The sequence below is a fragment of the Camellia sinensis genome, chromosome 2 (assembly GCF_055761805.1).
Source record: "Camellia sinensis isolate YWXY chromosome 2, ASM5576180v1, whole genome shotgun sequence".
NCBI classification, from domain to species: Eukaryota; Viridiplantae; Streptophyta; class Magnoliopsida; order Ericales; family Theaceae; genus Camellia; species Camellia sinensis.
The window spans coordinates 107,700,654-107,715,860 of NC_138962.1; the positions used below are offsets into that span (position 1 = coordinate 107,700,654).

At 30.9% G+C, this 15,207-nt stretch overlaps 1 long non-coding RNA gene across 7 annotated transcripts; it reads left to right on the top strand.

Annotated features, from left to right (window-relative positions):
* The first annotated feature begins 4,487 nt into the window (after nt 1–4,487).
* LOC114294086 (uncharacterized) lies at nt 4,488–14,746 on the top strand. 7 transcript variants are annotated; one of them, XR_014361483.1, is made up of 10 exons: nt 4,488–4,788; nt 5,983–6,095; nt 6,200–6,259; nt 7,246–7,379; nt 11,002–11,088; nt 12,407–12,465; nt 13,199–13,391; nt 13,521–13,567; nt 14,113–14,240; nt 14,569–14,746. It is a non-coding gene; the product is annotated as an uncharacterized LOC114294086 (long non-coding RNA). The 7 variants fall into 7 exon arrangements; XR_014361485.1 differs by having other exon boundaries at nt 14,113–14,193; XR_014361479.1 differs by lacking the exon at nt 12,407–12,465 and having other exon boundaries at nt 7,130–7,379.
* The last annotated feature ends 461 nt before the right edge of the window (nt 14,747–15,207 follow it).

Below are 15,207 nucleotides of genomic sequence, written 5' to 3' on the forward strand. Positions count from 1 at the left end.
ATTCCCTCTCAAAACAAGAATGAAATCAGAATCCAGAAAAGCCCAGAGTGTTGCTATAAAAAATAAAGAATAAAAAGACATCCAGAGGGATTGCCCCCATTTTGGTCTAATAATAACCCAAACGCCCTATAACATCAATGGGCAATTTTGGCCACAATTTTCTCCAACTAAGAAAGCAATATCAGAATAATGGTTCCAGACCTTTCTGTTCAACTCAAAAATAAATAAACATATAGTTTCATAGCCATTCCCATAATTAGATTTTGATTTCTGACAAACAAATGAGGTATGTGTACAGTACTTTTGAGATCACATAATTATGAACAAATATCAAAGTTCTGTTTCATTCAAGCTAGAATAAGCTCCTTTTGCTTAGAATAGACATGTTTATAAACCAAATTCAATATTTTATCACATAATTCTTGACCATATAGTCAATTTTCTGTCAGGAACATAACCCCAATTTAAAACAACATTATGCCAAGAGGTGTTTAAACAATCATCTAAATATCGCTGACCTCTAATCCCGGTTCTGCATGCCAAGCTGTTTTGGAAGATGATGAGCAGAAACTGGTTCAATGAGAGAAGAATAGTGTTTGGCCTCGGAGAAAGAGGATGACTTATTGAGAGAGTTCATGAAAGGGCAAAGAATTAGACATTAGTTAAGAATTGGAGGCAAGTAATCTTAGTGACATTTTTTTTTTCTTTTTTCTTTTTTTATATGTTGTGACTGAGGAGGATGAACCAGACACTTCCTACTATTTTTGGGTCTCAAAGGTACTGACTCAACACACACACACACAGAGTTAATGAAATGTTTGATTCTTTAATGAGAAATGGGTGTTAATTTTTTAAATGGGTGCTAATTTTTTATTTATAAAATGGGTTTTTCTATATTATGAGTTTTGCTATTGTTTGCTAAATACTCATAAATGTCTACGAATCTATAAATACTTCTGAGTTTGCTAAATACTCTTTAAATACTGATATGGATTTTCCTATATTTATTGGGCTTTTTGTGTTTTTCTATTTTTTTTCCCCTTTATTTGGGAGTGGGGATTGGTAAGCTGTGATAAAAAAATATATATATAGTTTCCGCATTGCCTATTACTTTTTTAAGACCCTGTAAACAATTGTCCCCTTACTGCATGTTGTTGATTTGTTGTTTTATCCATTGAATTTTATTATATCAGTTTAGTCTTATAGTTTATTTAATTTCAATCTAAATTTTGTTGGTTGCTACCCATGAGCTAACCAAATAGATCCAAAGGGGTTGGTTTGATATTTTGCTTATGGTCATGTATTGCTAACAAATATTCAAAATTAATTTAAGGTTGGAAGCAAAATGAATCTGAATCGGTCTAGGTGAAGATTGAAGAAGGTGATGGAGGGTTACATACACAAAACTAATAGGACTAAATTGATATAATTAATGGCTTTGGGTTTTTGGACAAAATAAATGGGGATTTTTAGGCTGTATTGATTTGTAAATGATGGAGGAATTAAGTTAGTTAGAATTTGTTGTTGAATTACCAAGTGAAGAGTTTGCTTTTTGAATTTTATTTTATTAAATTCTTTCTTCAGAACACTTCTTTCTTAAATTTTCCCCATAACCTTATGTGATCAATTAAAGGAAGTTCCAAAAAGAAAGAGTTGAAAAAAATAAAACCCAAAGAAAAGATTGATTGATTTTTGTAAATTAATGTTTTTATCAATCATTAATTTGTATCTGTGTTGACAATGTGTTGTGTTTGTTCGTAGTGTATGCATTGGGTAACCAATTATTATTTTGCAACAATGTTTGTGTTTAGTTTGAAATGGGTGGTCTATAAAAAACCTTTCATTAGTGTGATAGTGCACGTGTTTGTTTTGAATTGGATAGTCTCTTTTAATTATCATATTGGCTTTTTTCTGTATTTTATAGGTAATATTGACTTATATTGGCTTTTTGAATTGAAGACTAGAAGCGAATGGTAATATTGACTCCTTTTTTACAGGTCTATATTTTTTTAAGCTTAAGTTTTTCTTATCTCTCTAATGATTTTGTATTTATTGTTGTGTAAACTAAACGTGTACTTCTTTGATTGATGAGTGTTGAAAGAGGGGCAATCTCGAGTGAGCAACAATCTCGATGGCAGAATTTACACTATTTTTGGTTTTATCGTTGACAAACTTTGAAAATGATTGACGTCGTATAAAGTTAAAGATTATTTAGAGGCAGATTGACGTTATGTAAATTTATGTAGATTTGGTTTGGTTTGAGAGGTAGACATTTGGAGGTGTTTGTTATTTAGATTTTGATCAAGAATACTATTTTCGTATTGGCATGGTGTGCTCGAAAGGGAGAACACCATTTTGTTGTTCCTCTTATTTTGAAGTTGTGTCTATAATAAAGGGGATCATCTTGCTCAAATGTATGTTATCTATTCATTTTTTGTATGTCATGGGAAAACAGAATTTTAGGTATACTTGATTCTCAATGTTCCTAGCTTAAGAGAGTGATAAATGAAAATTATTCAAACAAAACATTGTTTGTGTTTAGTTTGAATTAGGTGGTCTATAAAAAACCATTCATTAGTGTGACAGTGCAGGTGTTTGTTTTGAATTGGATAGTCTCTTTTAATTATCATATTGGCTTTTTTCTGTATTTTATAGGTAATATTGACTTATATTGGCTTTTTGAATTGAAGACTAGAAGCGAATGGCAATATTGACTTCTTTTTTACAGGTCTACATTTTTTTAAGCTTAAGTTTTTCTTATCTCTCTAATGATTTTCTATTTATTGTTGTGTAAACTAAACGTGTACTTCTTTGATTGATGAGTGTTGAAAGAGGGGCAATCTCGAGTGAGCAACAATCTCGATGGCAGAATTTACACTATTTTTGGTTTTATCGTTGACAAACTTTGAAAAGATTGACGTTGTATAAAGTTAAAGATTATTTAGAAGCAGATTGACATTATGTAAATTTATATAGATTTGGTTTGGTTTGAGAGGTAGACATTTGGAGGTGTTTGTTATTTAGATTTTGATCAAGACTACTATTTTCGTATTGGCATGGTGTGCTCGAAAGGGAGAACACCATTTTATTGTTCCTCTTATTTTGAAGTTGTGTCTATAATAAAGGGGATCCTCTTGTTCAAATGTATGTTATCTATTCATTTTTTGTATGTCATGGGAAAACAGAATTTTAGGTATACTTGATTCTCAATGTTTCTAACTTAAGAGAGAGTGATAAATAAAAATTATTCAAACAAAATATTATTGACACCGTGCCTTTAGGCACGGGCATACACTAGTAATAATAATATTACACCATTCTTATCAATTTTTTTTATTTTCCATAATTTTTCTCCACCTACCTAAGAAGGACCATGAATAAATGTCGCCGACCCAATTTGACTCACAATCACCCCGAATGCGTATGACATTACCCCAGAAATGACACGAGCCCTAGGGATTTAACACCTCCACCGAATCACCCATTAAAAAAAAAAACGAACTCCACCGAATCGCGACCGTTTCGATTCTCACACTACTACAAAAATAGTTAAAGATCACACTTTGACAAAAAAAAAAAAAGATCACACTTTTATTGGAAGTGTGATAAAAAAAATTAGATTGATATTTTAATCACACTTAATTTGATTGAGTGTGATAATATTTATTTTTTATGTCACTTTTCAATTAAGTGTGATTATATATATATATTTTTTAATCACACCTTCTAATTAAAGTGTGATTATATATACACTACTACTTTTTAATCACACTTTTTAAACAAGTGTGATTATATATATAATTTTTAATCACACATTCTAATTAAAGTGTGATTATTTATATATTTTTTAATCACACCTTTTAATTAAAGTGTGATTATATATATACTACTACTTTTTAATCACACTTTTTAAGTAAGTGTGATTATATATATATATATTTTAATCACACATTCTAATTAAAGCGTGATTATTTATATATTTTTTAATCACACCTTCTAATTAAAGTGTGATTATATCACTACTGTAAAAACAGTTAAAGATCACACTTTGATAAATGAAAATATCTCACTTTTATTAGAAGTGTGATAAAAAAAATTAGATTGATATTTTAATCACACTTAATTTAATTGAGTGTGATAATATATATTTTTTATGTCACTTTTTAATTAAGTGTGATTATATATATATATATATATATTTTAACCACACTTTTTAATGAAATGTGATTATATATATATATATATATATATTTTTAATTAAGTGATTATATTTAGTATTTATTTATATATATATATATATATATATGTATAGAGTAATGCTAGAGACCCCAAATATTCTACCAAAAGTTTTACCAAATGCCTCACATGGGTGTAGGACCCACACAATGTGGGTCCCATGTGGGTCCCACACCCATGTGAGGCATTTGGTAAAACTTTTGGTAGAATTTTTGGGACCTCTAGCATTTTTGATATGTATATATACAATAGTGTCCATACTTGAACAAATCAAACCCCCTCTTCCCGTCTCCCTGTCTACCCCTCTCACCCTCTCACCCTCTCACTACTCACTTAGCAATAGCTAGGGCTTTATTATCTTTCTCTCCCCTATAGAAACCCTAGCGTTGAAACTCCCATCCCCAACAACAACAATCACCATCAGTGTTGGATCTGCCATCACCGATCCGCTGCTGTTGCCCGTCGCGCAGCACCTCCTTTTGCCGCAGAACCACCACCTCAGTGCCGGCGATGGCAGATCTTGAAGGATGACCAAACCCTAGAGAGCTATAGGTAATTAAACACCCTAACTATGTTTTGTATGTATTTTACAGTTCTTTAGATGAATGTAAATATTCTCAGTTATTCCATCTTTTTTCATCTTTTTTTTTTGTTCTCTCTCTCTCTAGATTTTACAGGAATAAATTCATTCTGAGGTTAGAAGATCCCATTAGATTGAGTTTGATTTGATTTCACTTTGTTATGTTTCTTGATCAATTTCATGCTAGTCTATTGAAATATGTATGTATCTATTGATTTCTTGTTCTTGCTTGGGGTTTGTATGATTATAAATTTGATCTTGGGAACTCAAAGCTTGTTAGGGTTTTTGATAATTTCTCTTAGAAATACACAGATATGATCTTAGACGCCATACTGTTGATGGAAATAATTTGACAGTAAATCTGTGTAGTGTGGTTGGCAGTTTCTATTGAGAGATGAAATGGTGATGTTGTCGGATTACCTTGGAAACAAAAGAATTGACTTAATAAATTATTCAATATTTCTAAAGCAATATTTTATTTTATTCTATTTAAAGATTGACACTTTATTTTTTAAAATTTTAACACAAAAATAATAGATTTCATAATTTAAACTAATAACTACTCATTTAAAACACTACTTAAATTTGCTTTAGAAACATTAAATAATTTCTCGATTGACTTAGGAAATACTCAAAAAAGTATACGAGTAGTTGCTAGCATTGATATAGTAATGTTTCAACTAATTCTTTGAAGAGGAAACGTGGGCATTAAAAAGTGTGCATGCGCCATCTGTTGTTCTCTTTGGATTGTGCTGGCAAGTAAAATGGTTATCATTGCATATTTCCCTTGCACATTTCAATTTTCTAATCAATTTTCATTTTTCCCTTGCACATTTCAAGATTTCATGTGAATTTTGAGTTGTGGTGGTTCCTAATTATAGATTTCTTTTTTAATTAGTTCTTCAAAACCAGAGGTTTGTGACCCATGTATGGCCCTATGAGTTCATGAATTCAAGATTTAGCTTAACCAAGTAGCATGAAATGACATAGAGCTGAGGGACAATGATTTATAGGTCTTGGTGTAGCTTATTGACCTAGTGTCATATGCGCATGGCTTAGGAACAATTTAAGTAGCTTCTTTTGTCTCAGTCTTATCTTCATTGCTTTAATTCCTTTTCTGTATTTTTGTTAATATGTATATATATTTTTTATAATTTTTTTTCTAGGGTTTGTTCTGTTTCCAGAGGCTACCCTTCCTCTAAGAGTTATACAACCTAACTTTATAGCTGCTATTGAAAGAGCTTTGTGCCAAGTTGATACTCCTTATACCATCGGCGTGGTTTGTGAAGTCATTGACAGCTCAATAGTTATTTTCTTTGTGCCTAGGATTTGTTTCACTAGCCTTTTATCTCAATGTAGCATTATTTGTAAAATTTTGTTCAGGTTCATAGGGATCCTGATAATGGGAGGATGAGGTTTGCAATCGTTGGGACGACTGTAGAGGTATGAGTCAAGAACTTGCCACTCAGGTCTTTTACTGCTTACTGCTTATTTATTTTTATGTTATAAAGTTTTATGACTTTTTTGTGGGCATATTTAATTTAGAACAAAATTTTAGCACCTTTAAAGTATTGACAACATCAAACTCAGTCTTGTTAGATGTTTATCAAATGTTAGACACAATCCAAGATGCAAGGTGTCTTTATTCATATGTATTTCTTTTATTATCTAATTAATAGTCAAATGGACAATGATTATTAAGTATCAAAGTAGAATCCCTGTGCTGAATTATGTTATTTCACAGAGGAGTTATATACCTTCTGTTGTAAAAACTTGCTCTATTTGTAAAATATTGTGTTGGTTTACAATTCAATGTTTGTCATTGCGGTTTGCTATGTAGAGTGCATGATTATATGCTGTCATTTTTTAAGTATGTCAAGACTCAGGAGCATTGTTTTATAAAATTACAGTTGCTTTTATGTGAGAGAACTTCTCTTTAACTGGCCTGTGAAAATGAAGGCTCTAAGTGGTCATTGCATTATCTTCTCCTAATCTCTCTAGATCTTTACATCTATATTGTTATGCTTATATATCATACCAACTTATTTGCATACTATCACGGTGGAACTCTTTTTTGGCTTAATAATTTTCTTCTGATTTTTGTTTTTTTACATCTGTATGTAAAAAGTTTGCATGTATATTCTTCTGAATGCATATCACTACAAGAAAATCAAGTTTTAGCAGCGTTTTTTATTGTAGTGGCTCGAAAAATGCTGCTATAAATGAGCTATTGTGACGGTTGTTGACTGCCATTAAACATAAAACTTTTACTCGCATTTTTTTCTTAAAGCGTTGTTATATATTTTTTTGCAGTAACGGTTTGAACACAACCGCTACAATAAACCAAGCAAAATAAAGGCGCCAAACAAATTCTAATTTCGCGCTTATCAATTTTTTATTTTTTTTGGTGAATAACATATCAAAATCAGTCCCAAAGAAACCCTTCAACTCCTTGATTTCAATTTTGTGCCCTAATTTATCAACACGTCTTTCACGAAGTATCTCGTTCATCCTCCACCGATGTATTGACGACATCAAGCTACAGCACCACTATGATTTCAAGGTCAGTCTGTTCTCTCTGTTTTTCTTTCTCTACCTCTCTCGTTCTTCTGGTCTCTCGGTTTCTCTCTCTACCTCTCTCTCTTTCTTTTAGTCTCTCAGTTTCTCTTTTTTTACTTTCACTGTCTTCGGAGAAGTTTGGGCACTTGCCATTCCATTTATATTGCTTCTAATATCTCCAAAATTTCTCTATTTTGAAGCATTTCATGAACATCTTGAATGATTTTGATTTGGGAAAATAATTTAGAAAATAAATTGATTAACTGTATTCTGATTATGATATTCACACACACACACACACACATATATATTTGATCATCTATGATATTCATATTTTAATCAATATAATTAGTGAAGTGAAATCTCATGCTTCTAATTGTGAATATCAATGAGGAATCATTATGTATGCTAGGTATTTGACAAAATGCCACAATGGAGCAATAGGGCCTACTATTTTCTTTATTGGTTTGTTTTGTTTTTCTGTTTTTGTTTTTGTTTTTGTTTTTGTTGAGAAAATTGTTGTCCATGAATTTAATGCATAGTTTGTAATGTTTTATTGGCTTAATAATGTGATTAGAGGAAATTCAACATTTGTGTATGCCATTTTTTTGTTGAATCTAAAGACACATTTCTTGAAGGAAGTTACCAGCCATTCTCATATCACTAAAGGCCTCCAGTGCTTCCAATATATGGATTCTCTGCATTACATAAAAAATGTATAAGTATTTACTTGAAACTAACATGAACATGTATACATCTACCTTCTTAAGCTTTAATAGCCAAACTAAAACAACAAAAAGTACAAGACATTTTCATAATATAGCATTCAAAAATTAAATTATGACATCCATTTTCTGTTGTCTAGGACCTCTATACAAACATTACGAGTCAAAACATTTTTATTGAATTACAAGCATCCAAGCCCATGCTCCTCAAAGCATTTGACGTAAGGAGCATTGTGGCAATAGTTTCAACTGTAGACATAAAGTCCATGTGCTTCCCTTTCAGCAAGAGGAAAATAAAAAAAATAAAGGGAATAGAAAAAAAATTTATGTATTAGTTGCCAACCTAATACATGCTAAGAAATATATATAGGCCATCCTAAGAAATATTTAAGATTTTTTAGCCTTTTAGGGTATGTTTCCTTTTTACATATAAGAAGTTCAAGAATGCCTCCAATGCTTCCAATAGATGGATTCTCTGCATTACATAAAAAATGTATCAGTATTTACTTGAAACTAACATGAACATGTATACATCTACCTTCTTAAGCTTTGATAGCCAAACAGAAACAACAAAAAGTGCTGGACATTTTCGTAATATAGCATTCAAAAATTAAATTATGACATCCATTTTCTGCTGTTTAGGACCTCCATACAAGCATTACGAGTCAAAACATTTTTATTGAATTACAAGTATCCAAGCCCATGCTCCTCAAAGCATTTGACGTAAGGAGCATTGTGGCAGCTACACTGAAAGAATGCCCCCCCACAGTGTATGCTGCCTGTAAGACAATCACTAATTAAAGATTTAATATATGTACATATTTAGTAATTGTGTGTACCAATTCTTGTGTGATGTTTTTTAGAAAAACAAAAAAACACCATGGTTAATATCAGTGCAAAATCTAGAGTATTCTCATACAAATGAAAAATATTTTCATTGATCTCTTAAAAAGATTGACTCAAGAATTTGAAACATGTTCCTCACAAGTCTTCACCAACTTGATAGGAAGAGATGGCAAATTCGTATTAACACCAACAGATAATGACCCTAAATCTACGGCTTCATAACCTAATGCTCTAAATACCGCCCTGTCATATCTCCAACCCCACACTTTTGGGAGTTGTAAATATGACCAGCCACCAAGGCCTCTTATGGAACCAAATGAGTTGAATACTTGCTTAATAGTGACAATTTGGTTAGTGGAAGCGTAACTAATTAACTTGTAAGCGATCAATATTGTGTAACCATAATCAGATCACAGCTTGAATCAAAATTCACATCTCAACCCAAAACCACACAAGTATATTATAAACTTATTACATTGCTTCTCCTCATGTCCCAACTAGGTATAAACAAAGTAAATATTTTACACTTATCGCCTATACTGAACTCGTATAAATAGGACACAGAATAAACACAAATTATATACTACAAGTTCACATACCTAGGAATCTACCCAGAATTCTAAGGTCATCATTTCACCTAAGGTTTGACCATACCACAAGTACATCTAAATTATAACAGACGTAACCACTCCACCCAAAATGACCCTAAACCTAGGGTTTCATAACATATTTCTCTCAAACCATTGTAAGGTTTGTAATATGTCAACACATATAAATCATCAATTATGCCTAATCACCACACTTAGATTTAATTAATCCCAACTCAGGCTCAATTTAACTTATTTTAACACATCCTTATACTTTGTTTGTCTATCCTCAACAATAGACAAACAAAATGTGACCCTGTTTTCCTTGAGTAATCTTTCCTAAATACAAATTGGTTAACCATAATTAGGGTTTAGACCAATAACCAAGGGTTAAGACAAGATCAGATCACTTTGTATCAAAGCCCAGAACATAACCAATCACAACATAGGTTAGGTTAATTAACCATGCTATAATCACACTTAACTGAAAACAAGTTTTAAGTTAATTAAAGACATTAATTAGAAATTTTTATCAAAGCTCATTAAGAAAATTATTTAGCTTCAAAAATCTACATATTAAGGTTTCAAGGATTTCCTTGCTTACCAATAAAAGTAACCTTTTACACTACTAATCTCAGAAACACAATTAAAGCAGGAATGACACATAATTAACCATTTTTTATATAAGAGATTATAAGATATAACATATAATAAAAGATAGTAGAGCTGGGATGTTGCAATAACCCTAAAATCACAAAATCTTCAATTGAGCTTAATAGAGGCCAGTGGGCTTCCTGTAGGGTATCTTCAATTGAGCTTAATAGAGGCCAGTGAGCTTAATAGAAATATATAAGATTTTTTAGCCTTTTAGGGTATGTTTCCTTTTTACATATAAGAAGTTCAAAAATTTCTTTAGAACCAATCTTAGATTATTTTCAAAACGTGTTGAAGTAAAAAAAAAAGTACTTTAGAGCACAATGTGCATGCACAAACACACTGCTGCTGTTATGTTTTAGTGCTGGAATGGAACTTTTTGTGACTGAATTTATTGTTGGAACAGAGGAGAAACAGAGCTAGTTTTTATTTTGTACACTGCTATATTTGGCTGGACTTGATTGAGCTTGCCCCCACCTTTCATTGATGTATTGTTGCTGCAATTGTAAGCTTATGATTCATCAATAAAGATCCTTTTCTTTTGTTGATTTTAAAAAAAATGCTCATTTAATTTGATTAATAGGTTAGTTTTTTATTAATTACATCTATACATATATATATACATATACGTATATGAGAATTAGGCAAAGAAATGGACAAATTATGTTTATATTATTGTATTGATAATTCTAAGAATGTTCATAACATGAAAAAACAAATACTTGTATCTAAATGATGTATTAATTTATCATATGTTATCCTTTTCTAAATTTATCATACTCATGTGAATTTTATTGTATAAATGAGGTGACAGATGGATCAAATGGCATTCACCAGGCTTCTCCACAAACACATCAGAGATCCTCTTTTGGAAGTCATGAAATGTAACCTTTTAATCGGGGTAAGTATTTCACTTATATATATTTTTTATGGAATAGAAAAATCAATATTGTCCTCTTTTTTAATGTCATTTTCATGTTTCAAGTAAGTCATCATTACAAATTTTAATATCAACATCAAATTCTAATATGAAATCAAAAAATAGACCCTTGGATGTTTTTGTTGGTTGGTTGATTAGTGGCTGCTACAAACCCAATCTTTGGCATTGTTTGCATGAAGCGGCTGCCCTCAGATTAAAATCTGCAATCCAAGCATTTACCATTCCACAAAGCAATTTTCCATATATATGGTATCTACGTATGTGTATACAAACAGTGTAAAAGCATACATACCTGTATACAAGCAGTGTAAAAGCATACATGAATGAAATGGTAGGTCTATCCCAGAACTTTCAGAATTCATGTCAAATTGAATATATAAAAATTTCATGGAGCTTATTTTTTATTTCTGCTTTTTAATGTGTTTTTTGTTGATGGGTTTTCATTTTTAACGCTATTCAATCCAGTTTCAAGACTCAATTTTTTTTTTGTCTGATACTTTCATCGAATACCTAGGCTGCATAATTTGTTGATGTTTGAAATTTTTTCTCTATTGCATTGTGTGAGCGTCTTTGCCATAAAATTTAATGGTTTCAGAGTGTGTTTCTGTGTTAATAGGAAGATCCAGTTGCATATTGAATGTTTTTATTGATGGGTTTTCCTTCATGTTGTAATTTTATTTGATCCAGTTTGAAAGGTTTTAGTTTTTTTATTTTTATTTTTTGTTCTTGCATCAAATACTTGGACTGTGTTAAGCTTTGAAAATGTTTTCTATAGAGCATTGTGTGAGTCTCTTTGTCATAGAGTTGAAAGAGTTTCAGAGTTTGTTGATGTGTTAATTAGAAGATCAAGTTTCATATAGTTACTTTTGGTTCTAATCAACTTGATCTTTGAGTTTTGTTGTGGTGTTTGTTCATTTGTTTACATTGTATATAATTTATTGAGGTTCTTTGTTCGGTTCTTAAGTTATGAATATTGAAATGGTAAGTATATCAATTCGAACCAAAAGAGAGATTGCATAAATAGTAATTTTTTTTTAGAAAGTAGGAACTAGGAACTGCTTGCATGTTGAATTTCTGTTTTACAATGCTCTTTACCTTTTTCTTTTTATTCCCTCTTCTTTACCTTTTTCTTGTTGGAATTGATTCAGCACTATTGTTGATGTGTGTTTGCTTGGAATGGATGATGTTTGCTTAGAATGGAGGATGTTTGCTCCAGTTTATAATGGAATGGATGTTGTTTACTTGGAATGGGTGTTGTTTTTACTTATATTGTTTACAGGTTTACAGGAATGGAGTTGCTATTGGAATGGAAATGCTAGTGGCATAGGATGTTTACAGGTTTTCAGTTTATGGAAATGCTAGTGGAATAGAATGGAAATGCTAGTGAAATGAAAGTTTAATTTGGAATGGTTTACAGTTTAAAATTTGAAATGAAAATGTAATGTCTATATTTTTTTTGTTATTTAATTATTTAAATCCGTGGTCCTAATGTGCTCAACATATCATTAAATATGGGAGTAACAAGGACAATCCTCTTTGGTAGCTTTTTCCTTTGTTTAGAAATTAGTAAAGCATAAGACTTAAAATCAACAATAATGATTATTATAATCACTGTGTATTTGTAATAATATGATTTTACTGACATAATGCACCCAAGTTGGTCTAAGACTATGAGAACTGAGAAGATGATTGTCAATTGATGTATTTCAATCATTAGAATTCTGTTAGGACTTGTGATTGCTTTAGTTGTATGCATTGCTGTTTTCTATTTTAAATTTTTTTTTTATATATAGAATTTTAGGGATAAACTCTTGGGCTGAAGTTTTTACTATATGGGCTAGGGTAGTTTCATATGGTAACTACGTATTATTAGGGCCTCTTACGAGAAAATGAGATGATGCCTTTGAAAAGGAATTAAAATTGAAATATTTGGAAGAGATGCGCTCTTCTTCTCTCTGCTTCTTGGCTTTTTTTCTTCTATGTTAAATTAAATCTCTTTACTCTCTTTCTTCTCATATTTTTATCTTCTCTTCCTCCCTCATCTCTTATTTGTATCTTTTCTCTGTCCCAGGCTGTCTTTTGGGTTTCCAAGTCTGAGAAGTTGAAGGTATTTTAAAATGGTTTTTGGTTCAAGCTTCCTACCCATGACCGACCGTGAACTTGTTAAAACAATAGATTTACACCCACAACCGAACCACAGCACATGCAAAACTGTCCGTAGCTCGTCGGGTGGGTTCGGATTGGACGGTTTGCCGGGTCTCCAGGTTAGATGAACAGCCCTACTTTTTTATCATTGCTTTTTTTCTAGGCAATGCTTGTACGATTTTTCTTATTCTTTTCTTCTTCCTTTTTTTTTTTTTTTTGTTGTTGTTGTTGGTATGCATGTATGTCAGGTTAAAGAAGAACAAGTGCAACTTCAAATGCAATGGTAAAACCTTAGGTAATTGATATATTTGCATCAGGAGTAAAACAGTTGTTTAAGTAGATCATATAATACCATGTGAAATGGTAGTAGATAGGTATTTGTCAATCATTTTGATAATGAGAAATTTTGAAGACTTTTTTGATGTGATTTGTGTTAGTGGAATGATCATTTGGTACTGGTAGTGATATCAAGAAATTTATCAAAGTGATAAATGTTGGGGATATTTTGGCTTTTGTTTGTGAGTTTTGATTTATTTTTAGTTTATTTGTGTTATGTGGGAAGTGTAAGTAGTTGAATTGTTTGTTTGTTTTTTTTAAATTCTCAGTGATAAATGTACTAAGTTATTGTATGAACAGTACAAAACTAAGTTATTTGTAGCCACTGTAAGTACCAGTTAATGCATTATTTACCAAGCTGATATATATATACTTTAATTCTCGTTGTTTTTATGACTACAAGTTGCATCATGCAAATTTGGATTTTTATTTTTATATTTTTTTAAACCTGTTTTCATTATTCATATTGATCATCAAGCCATCCAAATTTTCCCTTGTATGCAGAATGGCAGTGCTGCTCCAAAGTCACGCATTCCTCAAATGGTTGCTCAAACACTGGGTTTTGGCCAAAACCTGCTGCTGCTGGTGGTGATAGTAATTGCACCCCCAACCAAAAAAAAAAAAAAAATGGAGTAAATTCTTGAGTTTTTATTTATTTATTTATGGGTACCTAGAATTATGGTTCAACAGTAATAATAATATACATTCACAAAAAGATCGTACACAAGCTGTATTGAGATTTATCATTTTTAAATACTGTGCTCATTTTTGACCTCCTAATTACAATGTCATTGACACTGAGCTCTTATGGCATCTAATTGTTAACAGGGAAGTTACTTCCAAAATGATTAAGATCAAGTAGAAATGATTAATGTTCTTATTTTGGTTTGCTGAATTAACTTTTTAGTTTATTCATATGCATCAGCGGTTTCTGAATTAATTTGTGTTTTCATTTTTCAGGTCAGAAATTTTTTGGAGAGATGCAAAATATGGTCCAAGAATTAAAGAACTTAGTTTTTTAAGTTTTTTCATTTTTTAATATATGTAAGCACAGATAATTTTTTTTATTTAATTCCTTTGTATATAGTTTTGAATATTTAATTTCCATTTATGAAATATATGACGTTATTCTATTCAATATGTGGTTATGATTCAAAATATAGTATATAGTGTGTATTACATTATTCAAATGTGCATACAAAAATAATATTGATTATTTTTCAAATATGTAGCACCTTTTTTTTATCACAGATTTTATTAGTTATTAATCACACTTAAAAGATGTGATCTAAATGTTATTAATCACACTTAAAAGATGTGATGTAAATATTTTTAATCACACTTAAAAAGTGTGATTAAAAATGATCATTTTTAATCACACTTCCAAAGATCACACTTAAAAGGTGTGATCAAAATATTTTTAATCACACTTAAAAGGTGTGATCTAAAGTTTTTAATCACACTTAAAAGGTGTGATCTAAATATTATTAATCACACTTAAAAGGTGTGATGAAAGTATTTTTTAATGACACTTAAAAAGTGTGATTAAAAATGATCATTTTTAATCACACTCCTAAAGACCACACTTTAACAAAACTT